The sequence below is a fragment of the Suricata suricatta genome, chromosome 3 (assembly GCF_006229205.1).
Source record: "Suricata suricatta isolate VVHF042 chromosome 3, meerkat_22Aug2017_6uvM2_HiC, whole genome shotgun sequence".
Classification (NCBI taxonomy): domain Eukaryota; kingdom Metazoa; phylum Chordata; class Mammalia; order Carnivora; family Herpestidae; genus Suricata; species Suricata suricatta.
The window spans coordinates 27,135,102-27,157,486 of record NC_043702.1 but is presented as its reverse complement, the minus strand read 5'-3'; the positions used below and the strand labels follow the sequence as shown (position 1 = coordinate 27,157,486).

General features: G+C 39.0%; 1 long non-coding RNA gene across 1 annotated transcript in view; it reads right to left on the bottom strand.

The window, feature by feature from the left end:
* Positions 1 to 22,385, bottom strand: part of LOC115287480 — an 80,378-nt gene that overhangs the window by 13,401 nt on the left and 44,592 nt on the right. The window contains exon 2 of the long non-coding RNA XR_003906500.1: positions 18,534 to 18,691. This is a non-coding gene — a long non-coding RNA (uncharacterized LOC115287480). The remainder of the gene's footprint in view (positions 1 to 18,533; positions 18,692 to 22,385) is intronic.

The window sequence follows — 22,385 nt, the reverse complement described above, 5'->3', positions numbered from 1 at the left end:
CTCTCCTTCCCCTGCTGCCAGCCATGTGTCCCTTTAAATTACTCAGCACACCTCCCAAATACCTGTTAAGACTCAGATCCTGGGAAGAACAATTGGTATGCCCTGCAGCGATCTTTTTATTTACCTTTTAATCCCCAGAGTTAATTAAGGAAGAGTTTTTTTCCTGATTGCAGACCACAAAGCATTTGGCTTTCACAAGTCTTGCACTTGGAGTTTGTAAACCAAGCTCAGTTAATACCTTTGACAAAAGCTTTACTTAAAATCTTGGCTTTGAAATAGAATGTAAACAAGGGTTAATGAATTCATTTGTTAATTTTGCTATCCTGTTGGGAACAGTAAATCACATTATCTTTAGTGCCAACGCTTAATAAATGCTTCTTGTTAATTTGTGGAAGGCGACAGAACTCAGCAATACTTTAAGCGTGTGTATGAAATCTTAATAGATTTGACCTGAGTGAAATAGTTACTTAGGGATAGGGAAATACTAGTGTTTCTGACACTTTTCAGGTTTTTTTAATGGTTCACCTGGCAGTTAATAGAATTCACAACGAACAAACAAAGGTTCATCTCTTCTTGGGGTTACTTAGGAAAAAAAATCTCATTTAATGTTAGAGAAGGTAAAGAAACTGTAGGAAGATTTAGAAATATTCTATGATTTCCAGAAAAAGCTAGAATATATTTTAATTGTAGCCATTAGAGAACTGTGATGAAGAGCATGGCTCTTCTAAAAAAGTTTCTAAAGTAGTTCAACACACCTAAGAATCCAAAAACTGTTTAGAAATGTCTTGTTACATCTGAGACAAAGCTAGTGAATATAATAATATTTAAGTCTAACATAGATTAAAAAAACCCTTAGCTTATGTATGGACTTCCATTGATCCACCCATCTACCTTTTTAATGTAAAACTATAAAATTTAACTGTCAAGGTTTTGAAGTAAGCCTCTTTAAAAGAAATAATTCATAAGGATGATATGTATCTAAGATTCTGAATGGGATTTACTTCTATTTATTTCTATTTCTATTTCATATTACATTTCAGTTCCTCAAAGTACTAATAAGATTCCTATGGGAGTCAAAATAAAACATATTTTTAAGGATGGGTATAGTAGAAAAATGCAAAATGTTCAGAAGGTAAACCATATCTAAATTTATGAACATGAGTGATTGCTCAGGAATAAGTTAGTAATATAAACTTAGCAGGAGAAAGACATTCAGATGAAAGACCCAGTGTTATGTCATTACCTTAGACTTCCCCTAATTTGTCTCCTCTCACCAATATAATTCTCTTAACAAGATGATATCACATAATTTTCTAATTCTCAAGTGTTTATTCTAGGCCAGTGGTTTTCAAAGTGTGGTCCCTGGACCAGCCAAACCAGCATCACCAGATAATTTGTTAGAAATGCAAACTATTGGGTGCCACTCCAGAGTTACTGAATCATAAATTCTGGGGTGGGACCTGGCAATCTGTGTTTCAACAAGCCCTCTAGAGTTTTCTGATGAATCTAAAAGTTTGAGAACTGCTGCTCTAGGCCAACTGTTTCCAAAGACAGCCGGGCTGTCTAATGTATTAGGCAGGACTGTTGTAAATATTTAGAATAAAAATATGGACTTTGCAAAATGAAAATAAAAAGTGGTATTAATGTTTTTATATTGGGCCTTACATTTTACATCTATTAATATTTTTTCATAGCTGATAGGTAAAAACCTCATTTTATTTTCCTTAATTGGAAGCGACACTAAGCTGTTCAGATATTGGCCATTTGCATATTTTTCCAGTAAATTAGTTCATGTCCTTTGCCCATTGTCTAATGACTTTTACTTACTCCATTTTAAAGATTTTTTATTCAGGAAATTAATGAGTACTTTGTTAAATGTGTTGAAAATATTTCTCCCAGTTTCCTGTTTACATTTGTCTTTAGAGAACTTTAAGCATTTATCTTTTAAAAAATATATTTATTTTTTTAAAGTTTATTTATTATTTATTTTTGGGAGAGAGCACAAGCAGGGGAGGGGCAGAGCGAGGGAGATCATCTCAAACTGGCTCTGCGCTGTCAGCACAGAGCCTGACCTGGGGCTTGAACTCACGAAACTGTGAGATCATGACCTGAGCCAAAATCAAGAGTTGATGCCTAACCGACTGAGCTACCCAGGGGTCCTAACTTCCTAAAAATATATTTAAAAGCACATTGCTTCCATGGCTTCTGGGTTTGTGTCAAGCTTAGAGAGACCTTTCATGCTTAAGATTATAAGAATTCTAACCCATCTTTCCTTCTAGTACTTTATGGGTTTTATTTTTATATTAAAATATTCGATCCATCTGGAATTTATATCAATGTAAAGAGTATGGTAAAATCCGGCATTATTTTTCTTTCTCCAAATGCCATCTATTTCTCAATTTCTCTTATGGAAAGTTCCATCTTTTGTTTTGCTAATTGGCCCTGCACCTTTATTGTGTACTAAATTCCCATATTACTTGGGTCTATTTGCATACTTTCTGAAATCATGTTCTGCTGATCTGTCAGTTCCCATGTGAGTACTGTATTGTATATTTTATAATACATTTTTATATCTAGCGAAAAGTCTCCCTTCATGTAAACAAATTCTATACTGAATATATTAGGCAAGTTTACAGCTGCTCATCTTAATGTTAAATTTAAAAAAGTTTAAAATATATATAATCAAATAATTTAAAAATTTATAATTTATAAGGTTTATCTAAAATGAAATGCACCTGTGTAAACATCTCAGGTGGTCAAGGATTAATCTTGGCTTTAGATATTTGGCTGTTTGAACATCTTTTTTTCCCCTCTTTATATGGTGATAAAGGTATTATATAAATTTGGTAAGTTAAATTAATAGACTTGTTTACATGTTTATAAAATTAGGAAATAATATATTGTTTAGTAATGTATACTAAACAATTTTAGTACTACTAAATGTAAAGTGTATACTAAACACTTTTAGTAGTTAAAATTATCCTACTTAAAAAAAATTTTTAATGCTTATTTTTGAGAGAGAGAGCACGAGTGAGGGAGGGGCAGAGAGAGAGGGGACACAGAATCCCAAGCAGGCTCCATGTTCTGAGCTGTCAGCACAGAGCCTGACGCAGGGCTCGAACCCATGAACCATGAGATCATGAACCGAGCCAAAGTTAGAGACTTAACCAACTCTGCCACCCAGTTACCCCCAAATTATCCTACTTTGCATGAACAGAGGATCTTGGAAAAATATTGCAAAAATGCTTAAAACATGGTATATATTATCATTGAACATGGGAAGGTGTGAACAAGAATGCATGTTTTAGCAGTACCTGTCATTCAGTGAGAACATTATTTAGAACTTTTGTTTTTACTCTGCCTATTAGTAAAAACTGAATAGAACTGATAATCACACTAATAAAGATAGTTATGCTACGTACACAAGCAATAAACAGACATTAAGACATTTAGAAGTCACTCAAAATTTTATGTCTTTCAACATGTATATTCATAAGGCAGCAATAGGGTAGAGAAGGCTAAAGGCTAGTATATCAGTAAAGGAAACTTTGTTTTTAAAAAAATTTTTAGTGTTTTTTATTTATTTTTGAGAGACAGAGAGAGAGCGTGCAAGCAGGGGAGGGTCAGAGAGAGAGGGAGACCCAGAATCTGAAGCAGGCACCAGGCTTTGAGCTGTCAGCCCAGAGCCTGATGTGGGGCTCGAACCCACAAATTGTGAGATCTTGACCTGAGCCGAAGCCAGATGCTCAACTGACTGAGCCATTCAGGTGCCCCAGTAAAGGAAACTTTCAAAGGCAATAACACAGTCACTGGGGGAAGCCAATGGGAACCTTTAGCTCAGGTCTGGTTAGCAAATGCTATGCTAACTAATAACTATGCTGTTTCTCTTTCATTTCTCTGAGAAGTGGCCTGGGCAAACTCTCTAGACCCCTCAGGGAGAAAAATGGAAGATGAAACTTTTGGGTGGGGTTAGGTGTGGAGAAGGGTGAAGTACTCATTGCTTTTAGGTACTTTCTAAATATTTAGGTGCCCCTGATTAGGTCTCTCTCTTTTAAACAGAGTATCTTAACTACGTTCTCAGGGAAGCTGAGGGAAGGGAAAAGTCATCTTTCTTGCTTGCCTCCATGACATTCATGTCATTTCTGTCCCTAAGTCCCTTGGCTGGTGCCTCTTTGAAGCACTGTAGGAAAACCATGTTTCCCCCGAGGTTTCTCTGGCCTCACTAGCCCTCATTCCACCCTGCCTGGACATCCTTCTCCCAGGCCTCCCCCCACTAACAAGGAAAATTTGCTTCTCTCTTTTCATTCTCAATTCCGACATTTTTCTTTCAAGTCATTGATGTAAGTTTCCAGCTAAGTCTTTTAATTTAAATTTCCTTTCTCTCCACCATCAAGGATTCTTTCTAGAAAAAAAAGTGTTAATTCCTCTCTCAGAGAACGGCTCTAACATGCTTCAGCTTCCCATCTCTCAAGGCCAAACTAGATCTTTCTGTTGAAGTCCAGTCAGCTCCAGTGAGTGGCTTCCACCAATCTTGCCATATAGTCTTTGCATCAGCCACTCACTCAGGACTTGAAGTGTGTCCATTATGTTACTGGTTCTGGAAAATGCAATTCCCACATTTCTGTTTTGCGCATGGATTACTACATTTTCAATGCAATCTTTTCTCATTAAAAATTTGCAAAATCCTTCCCATTATATTTTTGTTGAGAACCTCTTCTCCGACCACCCTAACACCAGCCATCACCAGAAGTAAGTGAGACTGGTTAAGAGTAGGTGTCCTCCTCTTTCTCCTCCTCCAGACAACTTGTGGGCTCCCTGAGGTTTCAGGCTAGTGCTGTGACAAGGAGAGGCAGACCCGGGACTATGCTGGACTCCGATAGCCTGCATCTCCTACTAGCTATGGGTGTGGTGTTGGGCAGGGATGCCAGCCTCCCTGGGGAAGGTGGGGGAAGGAAGGTGCCTGTGTCAGGGGGCGGAAGTGATGCGCAGATAACTGCCAAGCTCCTCTGACTCTACCAAAGTTCTACGCTTTATAGATCTAATTCAGCGCAAGCGGCACCTTTGGTAGAGAATTAACATCTAGAGACTGTCTTTATCTCTATTTTAAGTGCTCTGAAAGCATCAGGAACTGAACAGATGATTATTAACGATCGCTATAGATAGTAGATGCCATGTTTCCTGATGCGTTATTGAGTGGTTGAATATTCAGAATGATGAAGGGGTTTATACTGAAGGTAATACTATATATTAGATGCTGAAATAAAAACAAAAAAGGGTTTTTAAAAGACACCGTTTATAAGATCTTGCTATCTGTACTCCCCTAATTAGTTAGGTGAGAGAAGTCTCAAAATATCAAAAACATATGCTGACAAAACCAATTGTACCTTTTTGTAATTCTAAAAGCATAAGACAGTTCATTTTTAGAACATACTGCTCAGGTTGAAGAATCAACATTTTTTGTATGGAAAGGTAAACGCTCCTCTCTTTCCTATTGTGTATTCAGGTTACTTATTTACAGTCCCAGGGGGAAGGAAAAAACACACTAAAACATGACTGAACAGATGTTTTTAAAATTAAATTATTTGAGTAGTTTAGCAAAACTCGTTTTTGACATGAAAGTTTTCACTGGGCCGAGAAACTACATCTATTCCTAACTTATGAGAGAATGCTAGCTGTCACTCAAATCATGTATGTTGGTAATATCTACATCTAAGTAGTCAATTTCCTTGATATTAGTTTAAAAGTTATTTAAAATAAAATACATGAAAAAGCACAGATTTGAAAAACTAAAAATAAAGCAACTCTTCATTCATGGATTATTCATTGAGCATTTACTTAAAAAATTTTTTTTAATGTTTATTCATTTTTGAGAGATATACAGAGTGCGAACAGGGAGGGGCAAAGAGAGAGGGAGACACAGAATCTGAAGCAGCCTCTGGGCTCTGAGCTGCCAGCCCAGAGCCCAATGCGGGGCTTGAACGTACAAATCGCAAGATCATGACCTGAGCTGGTCAGATGCTCAACCGACTGAGCCACCCAGGCATTTACTATGTGCTATTCTAGATGCAGAAAACTGAGCAGTGAGCAAAAGAGAAAAGTCCATTTCTTCATGGAGTTGACATTATTTCAAAATGGTGGACTGAATCACAATTTAAATTTATATCTTAATCCTTTTGGGTAAATTGTATCAAAAATAGTCAACTTCACTGAAAATATTGTGACAGACTATTAAACAGACTAATACAAATGCTAAGCAAAGGAGCAGAACGAAGTAAGGTTCTAACATCTTTGTCAATAAGGGCTTAAAACAATGCCATACGCCTGGTAGTAAATCCAGAGGTGGGACGCAGCTTGTCACAGGTTACACAGCAAATCAGTGGCTGAGTTGGGGAGGTATTCCGACTCCAGTGATCTTCTGTGGATTAGTCTATTTCTACTTTTTAAATGGAACTTACTGATTTTAGAAACAAATGTTTTTTCCTGTTGGGGCGACTGGGTGGCTCAGTCAGTTAAGCGTCTGGCTTCAGCTCAGGTCATGATCTTGCAGTTCATGGGTTCAAGCCCCATGTCAGGCTCTGTGCTGACAGCTAGCTCAGAGCCTGGAGCCTGTCTTCAGATTCTGTGTCTCCCTTTCTCTCTGACTCTTCCCTGCTCATCCTCGCTCACTCGCTTGCTCGCTCTCAAAAATAAATAAATAAAACATTTTAAAAAATAAATGTCTTGGGGCGCCTGGGTGGCTCAGTCGGTTAAGCCTCCGACTTCGGCTCAGGTCAGATCTCACATTCGTGGGTTCGAGCCCCACGTCAGGCTCTGTGCTGACCGCTAGCTCAGAGCCTGGAGCCTGCTTCCGGTTCTGTGTCTCCTTCTCTCTCTGCCCCTTCGCCTCTCATGCTCTCTCTCTGTATCAAAAATAAATAAAACATTAAAAAATTTTTTTTAAAATAAATGTCTTTTCTTGTTAAAGTAGCCATCAATAAAAGTTTATAGATAGACTATTTATCTTGGTTCTGATATAATGTGATGAGAAGATGAAGGTGAAACCATATATTCTAGGGGTGCCTGGTAGCTCAGTCAGTTAAGCCTCTGACTTGGCTCAGGTAATGATCTCGTGACTCATGATTTCGAGCCCCATGTCAGGCTCTGTGCTGACAGCTCAGAATTTGGAGCCTGCTTTGGATTCTGTGTCTCCCTGTCTCTCTGGACCTCTTCCACTTGCTGTCTCTCTCAAAAATAAATAAACATAAAAAAAAATTAAAAAATAAAATAAATAAAAGCATATTATATATATATGTAAATGTTATTAAAAAGTAAACATACGTATGTATGGAGAATTTTCTTCTTTATACTTTTGTGTACTTTTCAAATTTTCTGTAATGCACATCAGTTTTATAGTTAGAAAGTTACATCAAACAATGTTGAACATCACTCCCTCCAATTAACAAAAAATTGTCTGAAATGCTTAGAGATAAGATGGTAACACAGTATTAAGCAGACACCTAACGAGAAGCTTGGTAAGAAATGAGTCTAGGTAGAGATGACAGCCATCTAATTTAAGTGACCAAATGGCCTCAAAAAACAATGGCAGCCTCACCAATGAGGGCTGTGTTTATAAATGCACTGTATTTATAACGTGGCTTAATGGTATAAAGGGTCAGGTCAGCCTGAGCGTTTCATGAAAGTCTCGTCTGTGTTAGCAGACATTCTGAAACATTTTGATATATGAATATAGGAACCACCGGGCCAAGGTGAAATGTTATTTACCAAGTTACTCTTTGACCAAAGTTTAAAAGCCAAAAAAACTAGCATTGTGTTCAAGTTTTGGTTGTTGTTGTTTAATCAAGGAAAACCTTCTTTGACACAATAAATGCATTTAAGAGCAGGCAGTCATGTAGCCCAAGAGTAGAATTCCATCTTGGCAAGTTGCTACTCTGTTTCGGCCCCTCCTAAAACCTGTGAGTTCCCTGGGCTTCAGTTTTTCCACCCCCAAAATGTCCAAATGTTCTTCACAGTCCTTCCCCTCTCTGTTAATTTATGATTCTAGAACACAGAGAGAGATAGTGTCCTCTATCACTGGGGTTAAAGGACGTGGAGAAAGTTGCTCAGCACGTGCCTCTTCAGTACAGAGAAAAGAACAACAAGCAGATGAAAACCAATGGCTCCTCGGCAAAGGTGCCTACGAAGAGGAGTCCAACTTTCCTCTGGCTGTCTCAAAAATCCCTCACCTCATCACAGTACGCACCAAGTGGCTGCTTCCCAGGAAAAGCCACAGAGAGGAAATATCATTACAAAAGTGTATGTGCATGGGGGGGGCGGTTCCCTCCCTTCAAGCCGACCTCCCCAGGGCTGCTGTTCCCATCGTTGAACAGGATGTAACAGGACTGCCAAGCACAGCCCACAAACCTGCTAATTAGGTGCACTGACACTGTTTGTTTTGGAACCATTTACCAACAAAGGAATGTGTCAGGCTGATTAGTGAGAAAGGGTATGTAATGTATGAGTATTTGAGTCCAGATGAGGGAATAATCCAGGTATTCAGTCTGTTTGTGCAAGGGCTGACACAAACGAAGGCTGAACAAATAGGACGCCACAAGGAAGGGCCAGCTTCTGGGCGGCGCTTCCCTCTCCTACCCTGGAGTGTGTTCTAGTCCCCAGCCCCCACCAAACATTCCTGCCTCAACATGAAACTCTCTTTCAGAAAATGACGGACCAGAACTGGCTCCCAGAAAAACTGGAAGAGCCTTTGTGAGGCTGCTGGCAAATCTGGGGGTGGGTGACTTTCTAGGCACCCAAGTTAAGCGACAACTTTCAGGAAATCCATCTCCACGTTTCTCCTCTAGGGACAAATCAAAGGGAACCAGGCACGGAAAACAGCCCTTAATGCGCTGCTCAGTTGTGCCGAGGAAAACTGCGCATCTCAGCATCTTCTACGGCAAGACGTAATTCTATCCTTTATAATAAAGCAGTTGCTTTCTCTCTTTTAAACAAACCTTTATGAGGTTTGACTACAATTAGCTATCGGAAACTTCGCATGTTCATGAAGCTTCAGCAGGGGAGGAAAGGGCCATGGCAAAGACCAAAGTCCACACCCCAACAAGTCGAGGTCCTCAGGGGCAGGGTGGTGTGGATTGCCATGAAATGTAAGATGACAAAGACCTTCACAAGGTTAAGGGTATTGGGAGGAGTCTCCATGTTCTTCAGTACAAGCTGGACCTTTCTGAAATTTGGCCAGATGGATGAGAGCAATGGGGCTTGGACTGAGTTCTTTGGGATGCCTTCTTTTTCTTTTTCTAAAGCTTATTTATTTATTTTGAGAGAGAGGGAGAGCGAGAGGGGGGGGGTGGTAAGAGCAGGCACATACACAAGTAGGGGAGGGACAGAGAAAGCAGGAGAGAGAACCCCAAGTAGGCTCTGTGCGATCAGTGAGTAGCCCATCCTGGGGGTTGAACTCATAAACCAAGAGATCATGACCTGAGCTGAAAGCAAGAGTCGGATGCTTAACCAACTAACTGAACCACCAGGTGCCCCAGGCCTTCTTTTTTTGTAAGTTAACCTAACAAAATAGATTTTTAAAATGAAAAAGAGGAGACACTGTGTTAGGAACTCACTTGCTATGGACTCTTCTATGAGGCCAGTGTTCGTTCTCAATAGACAGATGTAGGAAACATTCCTGAAATGTGTGCAAATTGAACATAGTGTCAGCGTATATTAACCTAGCGGGTAAGTGTTTGGTGTTGATAAGTTCAAGGTCCTCAGTGCAATTGTTACTTCTTGGAGGAGGGGAGGGAGTGATCAGCTACTGTATACACAGAAACACTGGCAAGTTATGCTCAATCTGCTTCTCCAAACCCCAGTGCTTCAGAAAAACGGACTGCTTTTAGAAGAGTAACCCGTGAGCTGCAAATGCTTACCCCGCTCCTGCCCTGGCCCCCCAGGAAGCACACCTCGGATGCCTTCCTTGGAGAAGCCAATGCTGGGCAGGCCAATGCTCATACCACAGAAATACTTGAAACAGTAGGTCAGCTGCTTCAACCTTACAGATAAAGCTTATGTAAAAGTAGTGTTACTTCGGACTTTTACTATGTTCCTCTATCTCTCCAAGTATTCCGCACCCCCCACCTTGCCCCCAGTTCTATTGAGACATAACTGACATACAACATTGTATTAGTTTCAGGCATACAACATGATGACTTGATATGTATATATTGTGAAATAATTACCACAATAGTTAACATCCATCAACTGGTAGAGGTACAAATTTTTTTTTTTCTTGTGATGAGAACTTTTAGTATCTACTACTGTCTTGGCAGCTTTCAAATATATGATACTGTGTTGTTACCTTTGATCACCATGTGGTACATTACATCCCCAGAACTTATTAATCTTATAACTGGAAGTTTTTACCTTTTGGCCATCTTCACCCCTGCCTCTTGCAATCACCTACTTTGTTCTCTGTATCTGTTAAGTTTGTTTTTTTTTTTAGGTACATGTAAGTGAGAACATAAAGAATCTATCTTTCTGTATTTCACATACAGCAAGTATTTTATGAACATAAAGAATCTATCTTTCTGTATTTCACATACAGCAAGTATTTCTGAATCAGTGTACTTAGGAAGCTTTGTCGCTGTTCTTAATGAATGAGCACGATATGCTAGAAAGAGCTGAACCGAATAATAACTATTTATGGAATGCCTACTATATGGAACACAGCAAATTCAGTGTTAAGTATACTCTTCTTGTAGTATACCCACATCTAAACACAGCCCCACATGTTGGAGGGGTCATAAAGTCCCAAAGCACAATGTTTTCCATATTGGAAAACTTGGGGGGACGATCTGTATGTCACATGAAAAGAATTAACAAAGGCAAATGGATCAGAAGAAAGGATGGAACTGATTTATGATGGCTGGTGTATTTTGCACGTCCCATGTTAAAATGCACGCTGAATGTTTTTAAGATGCAGTATTTGTGTACGTGTGATCTGGAAGCACTTCAAGATTCAGCAGTAGCATCTTCATACAAATGTGTGCGGCAGGATGGTCTCTTTAGCAGCATTATGTCTTTAGTAAAAAGAAGCTTAGTGGTCGCAGAGATGTCAGAAAGAAAGCTGAGTAGGAGGCAATTTATGGACTTAAAAAAAAAAAAAAAACAGTCCTGGGTCATTTTGTGGATCTACGTGCTTTTATATTCACTGTTTTCCCTTTATGTCTTACAGAGGTATCAGTCTAACCTTCTGATTTCTAATCCTTAAGTTAGAGTTTTATTTCTTTTAATTTTTTAACATTTATTTATTTTTGAAAGACAGAGTGTGAGTAGGGGAAGATCAGAGAGAGAGGGAGACACAGAATCTGAAACAGCCTTCAGGCTCTGAGCTGTCTGCACAGAGCCCGACACGACGCTCGAACCCATGAACTGTGAGATCATGACCTGAGCCAAAGTCAGATGCTTAACGGACTGAGCCACCCAGGTGCCCCGCTAGAGTTTTATTTTTTATTCTCAGTCAAGGAGGGTATGTTTTGCCATGTCTCTTTTACTTAGGATGTGGAATTTTACTGCTGTTTTAACAGAATGTTGATCTCTCCTAAAGCTGTGCTTTCCCTTTGGTCCTCTAGGAGGGTAAATGCTGGATTATGCTTAAATTCTGTGATTCTGGATCTCACTATTGTATTTAAAAACTTGCAATTTGGGTCTTCGTGTTTTCCTATTTGAACCAGAGAGAGGCATGTGTTTGATTCGTGTTGGAGGAGAAGGGCTGCCTCAGCGTGGAACTGTCACCGGCTGGACGGAGTGCTGGCGGGGAGCGCGGTGCAGCAACCGGCTCTGCCCACTCAGCTGCGGCTCCCCCACGCCCCCGTCACCACCGCCCCTCCCCCCGCCATTTTACAAATGAAAGTCGTAGCTTTCCCCCACTCTAATCTAACTGGCTCACTGCTCCAGTGTAAACACTCTCAGGGTGGCAAATATAGGGAGAATTCAAAATACCAGTTTGGGGGGACGCTTCTTTAATGACAGAGGGACAGAATTTCTTCACTTTTCTTTTAGAGGGTACGCTGCAGAATCGGTTTGAAGGCTATAGGTACAGAAGCAACAGTGATGTGTAATGAAAAAAGCATGGAGTTGAGAGTCAGATACATTTGGGTTCAAGTTTTGGCCTTATCTCTTGGGCCAAGTTAATTGGCTCCTCTGAACCTAGGTTTCCTCATTATTAAAATGGAGGTAACAATATTCCCTCCGAGGACTGGCATGAGAATGAAATGATGAGATATGTAAATTGCTGGCACCAGCTCTGGTAAATATTAGCGCCGTTGCCCTACAACCCCAGCACACTGTCTAGGTCTGTCAGAGACAGTGTTCTAAAAATTAATACTAGGGCTATATTTTTAAATTACATATTCATGAAGCCTCCTCCTGCATAACAATTAATTTAATAAGGAAAAGAAAGTATGAAGAGCTGACCAATGTTTGGCATATGGTTGTAATCAAATAAGCACGTCAAAACGAAGTATATTCTAATATTGACGTGCATGAAGCAGTGCTTTGGAGTTCAACGTAGAGCTAATATTTTTAGAAATTGTGGAACTGCCTTTTCACCTCCAAGGTACATGACTCCTTTGGATGATGTCCCTTCTTGGGGCTCCAGGTCCACCCGGGAGGCCATGACTCCTCCCACACCTCAACTCAACTGCCTGATGGCTCAGTGTCTCTTACTAGAGACTGTGGACTATTTGTGAGCAAGGAACATGCCATGCTCACTGTGTGGCCCCAGAGCCTAGCCCAGTGCACACCCCCCGCATGCTCAATAAGTCATTTATTGAAAAAAGTGAATAGTTCTAATGCTTGTAGGATGTCTTTTTTTTTTTTTTTTTTTTTTTTACTGAGTTGTAATTATGCTGTTCAAATGATACTTGGATCTGGAGGGATATTTCTGAGGTCACAGAGGTACTGACTTTAGCAAGATGGTCAAAGATATTTGGTGATGAATTCACTCAATACTTCATTTATATGATTTTTACTTATAGATTCTATTTTTTATTTGAGAGAAGGAGACAGAGGGAGGGAGGGAGAGGGAGAGGGAGAGAGAGAGAGAGAGAATCTTAAGCAGGCTGCATGTAAGCGTGGAACCATGACCTGAGCTAAAATCAAGAGTTGGATGTGCAACCGACTAAGCTGCCCAGGCGTCCCTTACTTATAGATTTAAAAAAATGTCTTATTATGGAAAATTTCAAACATAGAACAGTATAATAAACCCCTGTGTCTCTATCATCTAGTTTTAACAATGATCAATTTCTTTCATTTATATCTATTCCCTCTCTCCCACCATCAGATTATTTTGAGGCAAATCCCAGACTTTGCCTGACTGAGCCACCCATGTGATCCCATAGTGACTTCCTTTACAAAAGGATAGTAATGGAGAAGAGCACCAATGGTGAGAAACCTGATACAAACATCGCAGTGATAAGTCACGTTGATAGCGCGTCCCCATGACGTGATGTGATGGAAACGGCACTTTATCTCTGTGCTCTTCCTCCTCAAACCCATGAAGCCCAGTCTCACCATAAGAAAAATATCAAGTCTATCCCCACGGAGGGATTCTACAAAATACTAGTACTTCTCAAAACTGTCAATGTCCTAAAAGCAGTCTGAGAGGTTGTCACGGTCAAGAGGAGCTTAGGGAGGTGTTCTGAAACAGAAATAATAATTAGATGGGGCACCTGGGTGGCTTAGTTGATTAAGCGTCCGACTTCAGCTCAGGTTACGATCTCATGGTTTGTGGGTTCACGCCCTGCGTCAGGCTCTGTGCTGACAGCTCAGAGCCTGGAGCCTGTTTCGGATTCTGGGTCTCCCTCTTGTTCTCTGCCCCTCCCCACTCATGCTCTGTTTCTCTCTGTATCAATCATAAGTAAACATTAAAAAAATAATAATTAGGTAAAAAATAAGGAAATCTTGGGGCACCTGGGTGGCTCTGTCAGTTCAATGTCCTACTGTTGATTTCGGCTCAGAAAGACTGTTGAGTCTCATGGCTCGTGAGTTCGAGCCCTGTGTCAATCTCTGTGCTGACAGAATGGAGCCTGCTTGGGAGTCTCCCTCTCCTCTCTCTCTGCCCCTGCCCCTGCTTGCATGCATACTCTCTCAAAATAAATAAATAAACATTAAAAATTTTAAGGAAACCTGAAAAAGCAATAGACTTTAGCTAATAATAATGTATCAATATTGGTTCATTAACAGTAACAAATATATTAATGTCAGATATAGGGATATTGGGTGTGGATCTGGGAATTCTCTGTACTATCTTTGTGATGTTTCTGTAAATCTAAAATTGTTCTAAAAAAGTTTATTAACATTGATCAGATTTGGTATTTGAGTCAACTGTTCAGCTGGATAAATTATCTTTTTTTTAAACAGACTTTTTTTTAGGACAGTGTGTTTTTATTTTATTTTTTTAAGTATCTTTACACCCAATGTGGGACTCGAACCCACAACCCTGAGATCCAGAGTCACATGCTCTACTGACTGAGCCAGCCAAGCACCCCTGGAACAGTTTAGATCAACAGAAAAATTGAGCAGATAGTAGAGTTTCCATAATATTACGCTAACCCCCAGTTTTCTCTATTGTCAATATCTTACATTAGTGTGGTTACAATGAGTGTACTGATATTGATACATTATTATCAACTAGAGTCCACTGTCTAAATTAAGGCTCACTCTGTGTTCTACAGTTCTATGGGTTTTGATAAATGTATAACGTCACGTATACACCATTACAGTTGCCTGAAAAAAACCTGTGTTTTCCCCTATTCGTCTCTTCTTACGCACTCCCCAACCCCTGGTAATCACTTATTCTATTCTATTCTACTTTATTTTATTTTATTTTATTTATTTTATTTTTTACTGTCTCTACAGTTTTGTCTCTTTCAGAATGCCATGTAGTTGGCATCATACAGCATATAGCCTTTTCAGACTGGCTTCTTTGACCTAGTAATATGCACTTAAGCTTCCTCCATGTCCTTTTGTGACTTGATAGATCATTTCTTTTATTATTGGAGAATATTCCATCGCATGGATATACCACAGTTTATTTAACCATCCACACAGTGAAGGACAATCCCGGTTGTTCTCAGTTTTCGGCAATCATGAGTAGACCTGCTATCAACATCCCTGTGCAGGGTTTTGTGTAGACACTGATTGTCAGCTCATGTGTTATTTAGAAACATATTGTTTAATCTCCAAATAGGCTGGGATTTTACAGGTATTGTTCTGTTATTGATTTCTGGTTTAATTTCATTATGGTCTGGGAGCATACTTTGCATGATTTCTATTCTTGTAAATTTTTTCAGATATGTTTTGTGGCCCAGAATGTGGTCTCCCCTGTTAAATGTTCCATGTGAGCTTCAGAAGAATGCATATTCTGTTGTTGTTGGATGGACAACATGAATTGGCAGAGATGTCAATTAGATCCAGTTGACTGATAGTGCTTTTTCATCTTAACGATATGCTTAAACTGATTTTCTGCCTGCTGATCTGTTACCGACAGAGGAGTGTTGACGTCTCTAAGTATAATAGTGGATATATAATTGAGGGTTTATCTGTTTCTCCTTGTAGTTCTATTAGGTTTTTTTGCTGCATGTATTTTTGACTCTATTCATACACATTAAGGATTGTTGTGTCTTCTTGGAGAACTGATCCCTTTATCATTATGTAATGCCCCTCTTTATCCCTGTGTGAAGGACTGGTATTATTTCTTTAAATATTCAACAAAATTCATCGTGAAGCCATCTGGCTTCTTTATGAAAAGATTTAAAAACTCCTAGGGGAGCCTGGGTGGCTCAGTTGGTTACGTGTCTGGCTTCAGCTCAGGTCATGATCTCACAGTTCGTGGGTTCGAGCCCCGCATCGGGCTCTGTGCTGACAGCTAGCTCAGAGCCTGGAGCCTGCTTCAGATTCTGTGTCTTCCTCTCTCTCTGACCCTCCCCTGCTCATACTCTCTCTCTCTCTCTCTCTGTCTCTCAAAAATAAATAAAAAACATTAAAAAAAGAAAATAAAAAATAAAAATAAAAACTCCTAATTCAGTTTCTTTACTTGTTATAGGCTATTCAGATTTCTACCTCTTCTTGAGTCTATTTTGGTAATTTGTCTTTCTAGAAACTTATCCATTTCATCTAAGTTGTTTAATTTGTTGGAATAAAGTCACTTATGGTATCTCTTTATAGTTCTTTTAATTGCTTTTTCCTTTTTCACTCCTGATATGGAGTATTTGTTTCTTTTCTATTAATTTCTTGATCAGTCTCACTAAAGCATTGTCAATTTTGTTGATTCTTTTCAAGAATCAACTTTTGGTTTCATTGATGTATTGTCTTTCTATCTTCCATTTCACTGATGTCTGCTCTAATCTTTACTTTTTCCTTCCTCTGCTTGCTTTGGATTTAGTTTTGCTCTTTGTTATCTAGTGTCTTAAGGTAGAATTTTAGGTAATGGATTTGAGACCCTTTCTTTTTTTCTAACATGTTTTTCATGATCTATTGCTAGCTATAGGTTTCACTCTAAATACCACATTAGCTGCATTCCATACATTTTGACATTTTATATTTCATTTTCATTCATTTCAAAAAGTGTGTGTGTGTGTATATATATGTATATATATATTATTTTATTTTATTTTTTTAAAGGAGGCCTCACACCTAGCATGGAGTCCAATGTGGGGCTTGAACTCACTACCCTGAGATCAAGTTCTGAGCTGAGATCAAGAGTCAGATGCTTAACTGATTGGGCCACCCAGGTGCCCCTTTTTCAAAATAGGTTAAAATTTCTCTTGTGATTTATTTTTTCTTTGACCCATAAGTTTTTAGAGTGTATTGTTTCAAATCCAAATATTTGAGGGTTTTTCAGATTTTTTTGTTACTGGGAATCTTAATTCAAGGTGTCAGAGAATATATTTGGTATGGTTTCAATTTTTAAAAATTTATTAAAACTTGTTTTGTGACCCAGCGTACAGTTTATAGAGTTGGAAGCATTTTAAAATTTCTTTTACTTTCTATTAAATAATTCTGATTGCAATATAATTCACATGGCATAAAATTCATCCTTTTAAGGTATACAATTTGCTGATTTTTAATGTATTCACAAGACCATATAACCGTCAACACAATCTAATTCCAGAGCATTTTCGTTACCCCTAAAAGAAATCTGTACCAATTAGGAGTTACTCTCTTCCTTTACTCCCACGCCCAGGCAATGACTAATGTACTTTCTGTCTCTATGGATTGGCCTCTTTGGGACATTTCATATACACAAAACACAAAATACACAGCCTTTTGCGTCTGGCATCTTTCACTTGGCATAATGTTTTTAAGGTTCAGCCACACTGCAGCATGTCAGTACTTCATTCCGTTTTAGGCTGAATAATATTCCACTGCATGGATATACCACATTTTGCTTATCTATTCATCAGCTGATGGACATGTATGTTGTTTCCACTTTTTGGCTATCATGAATCCTGCTATGAACATCTGTGTACAAGTTTTTGTGTGGTGTATATTTTTAAGAAGTATACAATCTCTAGGCTATGAGCTAAGTACCTGCACTCAGGAGACGAGGCTGGAGCAGGTATATGTGTGTGTGTGTGTGTTTATCGGTCTTTGTGTGGGGCCAACGCAAGTTCCTGTATGCTTACCAACGTTTGGGTAAGAAGAGGCCAGAAGGGCTGAGTCAACTCTTAATATCTCAGCTCTACCCTACATGCTTCAACTCTCCCTGGCTACAATGCCTCCCTTCTGTTCTGAACCACAGTATAAGTAAGCCCTGTGGGGTGGGAAATGAGGCATGATTTCATGGCCAAAGAAGCCAGTGCACAGACACATAAACAGTATATATTTCTATGCTGCTTTGGGGATGAAAGGAAAAGTGATAGGTATCGTTTTGTGATTCAAGAAAAGAGTGAAAATCCTGCTCTCAAGTTAGTGGGAGGACAAAATCATCCATCAATCAATGAATGTGATGATGCCCAAATATTACTTTGGTTAGAAAACTAAGCCCACATACACTCCCACTTTTCCCTCCTTCGGATCCTAAAACTTTCATCGCCTCACTGCCGTGCATCTGCGGAGAAAAGCACGTGGCAAGCCAGACAGCTCTTCCCTGAGTCTTGTAGTTTTATTCCCGGCGGTTGGGCCGGTTCAGGCCTCGCTGTCAGACTGCAGTTTCCCATTGCCTATCACTCGGCCCTGAAATGCTGCGAGGATCCTACCTCCCTAATCTTCATTCTAAAAATGAACCTGAACCCTCTTTGTTACTTAGGAAGGCAGAGAGAGGTGATGTTTCTTCACAACTCTGTTATCTCATTCTGGATAAAGGCAGTGAAGTGAGTTGGGAATAAATATAGGAAACCAGAGGGTAAAAAATAATCTCCGAGAAGAAGAGAAATCTGACACAAGGTAAGAGACAGAGATACGGTACTTGACTAAAGGTTGGCCCGATCAGGGCAAACAAAACTGCATGTGACATATTCAGGTATACTTTTGTAAGACAAGAGATTCTGTACCTGCTTGTTGAAATATCCTCAAAAGGGTAGAGGATCTCTCCATTGTTACAGATTTCACAGATGAACCCCTTTTGGCTACAAAGACTGCAGCTGTACACGTGTGAGGTGGCAAATTTAATGACCTTGCCCAAGAATGGAGCCAGCTTCCCCTCTATCACCTGCAGAAAGAGAAATGGGACAGGGAAGCAAATTCATTGAGAACAGAAGTCTTGCAGACACAGGAGGACTGGAATCCCTTTCCTTTACACGACAGGAAAACCTCTAATTATCATTTCTCAGCAACCCTGAGAAAGAAAAGACGTAGTGTTTTCACTCCAAAAGAACTCTCCGGTTTAAACCACTGGGGGTTGGAAAATGAAGATGTTGAAACTTCTTTTGTGTTCTTCTTTCTTTGTAGTGTGACTCAGGGGGACTGAGGACCAACGAACGGGGAACTGTACTTCCAGAGACCGGCACACCGTTGTGGTGTGGGCTAACAGTATGGTGGACATCCCGGTGTAGGAGACATACAAGGTAAATACTAATGTCGAATTTTGGGTTGTAAATTCAATAATACCTTTTCTCTGATGAGCTAATAGGGTAGTTTTTTCACTATCTCCCTAACAATGTGTAACAAATGTGGAAAAATAGGATTCTTAAGCTGCTGCTAAGTATGTTAATATAAAGAGGTTGCAATTTGACCGTCTGAGGGCCATATTCAGTCTGAGGATTTTTAAAAATCTCTTAGTGTTTTAAAAAATGAGCCAATTTAGTAATTGGGAGATTTTGCATAAAAATCCGGATTTTTGGCTTCTTTCGAAAAGTCATTGGATAAAGCCAAACCAGACCCAAATTCCAACATGATGGCGGTCCTGGCTGTGAGTAGAGGCCATCTGACCTCACTGAGGCAAGTGCTCCGCAGCAGACAGTTGTCCCCACTAGACCCTAGTGTCACGCATGTGCCTACCTTCCACTGTTACCTCACCTGTTAGCCTGCAAACACCCGTGGGTCTGGAACCAATGGTCAGTCAGATCCTCCCTCACTTAACTAACACTGCATGAGCTTCAAAGACTCCAGCAGTTCAATACTAGTAAGACAAACATCTGCCTTTACTTCTCTCTCATTAATGCATCTGCTTATCCATGTGATTTTGATGTAGGAAAAAAATGAACATTAAATTTAATTTGGAAATAGCTGGAAATAACTGGTAATAGGTGGATACTTACAAATAAATACAGGGTTAAAATCACAATTTTACATAAAAAGAATGTCTGAGGCAAATGTAGTAAATCACACCTAAAGAGAAATTACAATGTCAAGGTGAATAAATAGCAGTAACTGATTAAAAATAAAAGACGGCAAGGAATCTAATGTATTTTGCAAAAAAATGAAGCTGGAGATAAAAAATGAAGCTGGAGATAAAAAACTCAAAGTGGTTTTTAAACATCATGGAATAATCTCATGTCTTAGAAACGAATATAACAGTAGTTAACCCTAAGGAAGGGAACAGGTTGGAAAAGCAAGTCTTTTAATTTTGTATATATGTAGTTTTTTTGTTTTTATAAGAAACAATGCATATTATTTTTTATCAAGATGTAGAAAGTGAACAGAGAAATAAAGCTCACTGCTTTATAAGAGTGGATTTTTTTCTTAATAAAGGGGGAAGAAATTATGCTGGCTGTTTTTTGAGTCAAGCAAGTATATTTCCACCATTCTTCAACTTACTGTCCTTCCCTTAGAAGCCAAAGGCTGACCTCCTTTTATTTATGTTTTCTCAAGGACCATTAGCTTTGATAAACCCCAGTAACATGTACTCCTAATATCAACACATGATACACACTTTCTAAGAAATCACCACTGCTGAATCTTATACCAAACATTTTCCAATGTGTCATAGGGTTAGTTCTAAATTGTGGTAACAATAGTTCAGCTGAGTTTGGTTTTACTTACATTTCTCTTTCCTAAACAATCAAGGTTAATGACACATTCAGAGAGATGCACTTACAAAATGTAGTCAGTCCATTTAGGGGAAAACATCAGTGTATAGAACAGTCTGGAAACCAGGTAAATAGAGTTTGTTTAAGGAACAGAGGGTGAGAAGAAAGATGTGGAGGAAGACATGAAAGTTATCAGCCAGGATCTAAAGGAGAAGACTGGGCTTCTTTGTGCATAAAGTGTTTTTTGTTTTTGTTTTTTTTCTATTCGAAAACTTCCTTGAGACAAAGGGTATGAACATTTTGCATTTTGAAGGCTTTTGGAATATTTCACAAAACTTACACTGTCAGAAATATACATTCATTAATACATGGGGAATTTAATAGACTTTAAAAATTAGGGGCACCTGGGTGGCTCCGTCGGTTAAGCCTCCAGCTTCGGCTCAGGTCAGATCTCACATTCGTGAGTTCGAGCCCCGCATCAGGTTCTGTGCTGACAGCTAGCTCAGAGCCTGGAGCCTGCTTCCGGTTCTGTGTCTCCCTCTCTCTCTGCCCCTCCCTCTCTCATGCTCTGTCTCTCTCTGTATCAAAAATAAATAAAACATTAAAAAAAAAGTTAAAAAAAATTAATTTGGGGATTGGTATCTTTATATTTATTCTCCCTATGAAAGAGCCTTATCTATATCTCCATTTTATTATTCTTCCTTTGTTATTGCTTAATAAAATTTTGTGTTTTTTCCCCAGTGTAAGCCACTCACACTATTATTGAGATTATTTTAAGGTTAAACTTTTGTATAATATTCTTTCTTATTAGCTATTGCTTGTATGTTAGAATATACGGAAATTGGGGATATCTTACATATAGCAGTATTACTGAATGTTCATGAATGCAAATCATTTTTAGGTAATCCTTGGGGTGTTCTGAAAGTAATAATTTGGTCTCTTCCTTTCTAATATTCTGTCTCTTATGTTTCATGCCTTACTTTATCATCCAGGGATCCTAAAAAATTTTTAAAGTAATAATGATGGTACTGCACATTCTTGGTATTTCAACGAGAATCAAACGGGAAATTATAGGCTCTACAGTGAGCGGCTCATCTTCTCCACCAAACACATATATTATCATTTCCTCTCTTTTTTTCATAATAGCTTTATTGAGATATAATTCACATGCCATGTAATTCACTTATCTAAAGTCTACAATTAAATGTTTTTTAGTATAGTCACAGATGTGCATCATCATCAGAGTCAATTTTAGGACATTTCATCAAGTCTTCCCAAAACCCTGTACCCATTAGAAGTTACTCCCATTCCCCCCTTAACCTATCCCTCCTTCCCCAAGCTGTAGGCAACCAATAATCTACTTTTTCTTCTATAGATTTATCTACATTGGCCATGTCACATAAATAGAGTCATACAATATATGTATGGCCTTTTGTGACTGGCTGCTTTCACTCAGCATAGTGTTTTCAAGGTTCAGGTTGATTCTTTTTCGAATATCTCTGGTGTAAGTCTCGTTCTCCTGTCTTTCCCAGTCTATTATCACTCCTCTCTAGATTGATGAAATCATCTTCTAGTTTGATTTCTGTATGCCAGCCTTTCCCCTTTGGTCCATCCAGCATATATACTAATCAGTTTTGGACATCACTTTCATCAAGTATCATCTCTTCTTTCAAATCTTGGTGAATTCTTATTTTACCATCAAGAAAAACTCTTCACTAGTTCATTTCATAGAATGATATTGAGTTACTGTGTCCCAGGCCCTCAATATGAGAGTGAACTGGATACATTTGGAGCTTCCATTTTTGCTTGGTGTGCAAGGGTCTCCATAAGCTGATTCCATACTATTTTTCTAAGCTCAGTTTCCATTTCTTACTGTGTATTTTCTGTTGTGAGGAAAAAGTCCCCTGTGTAGAATGCTTACATTTGCTCTTGGGC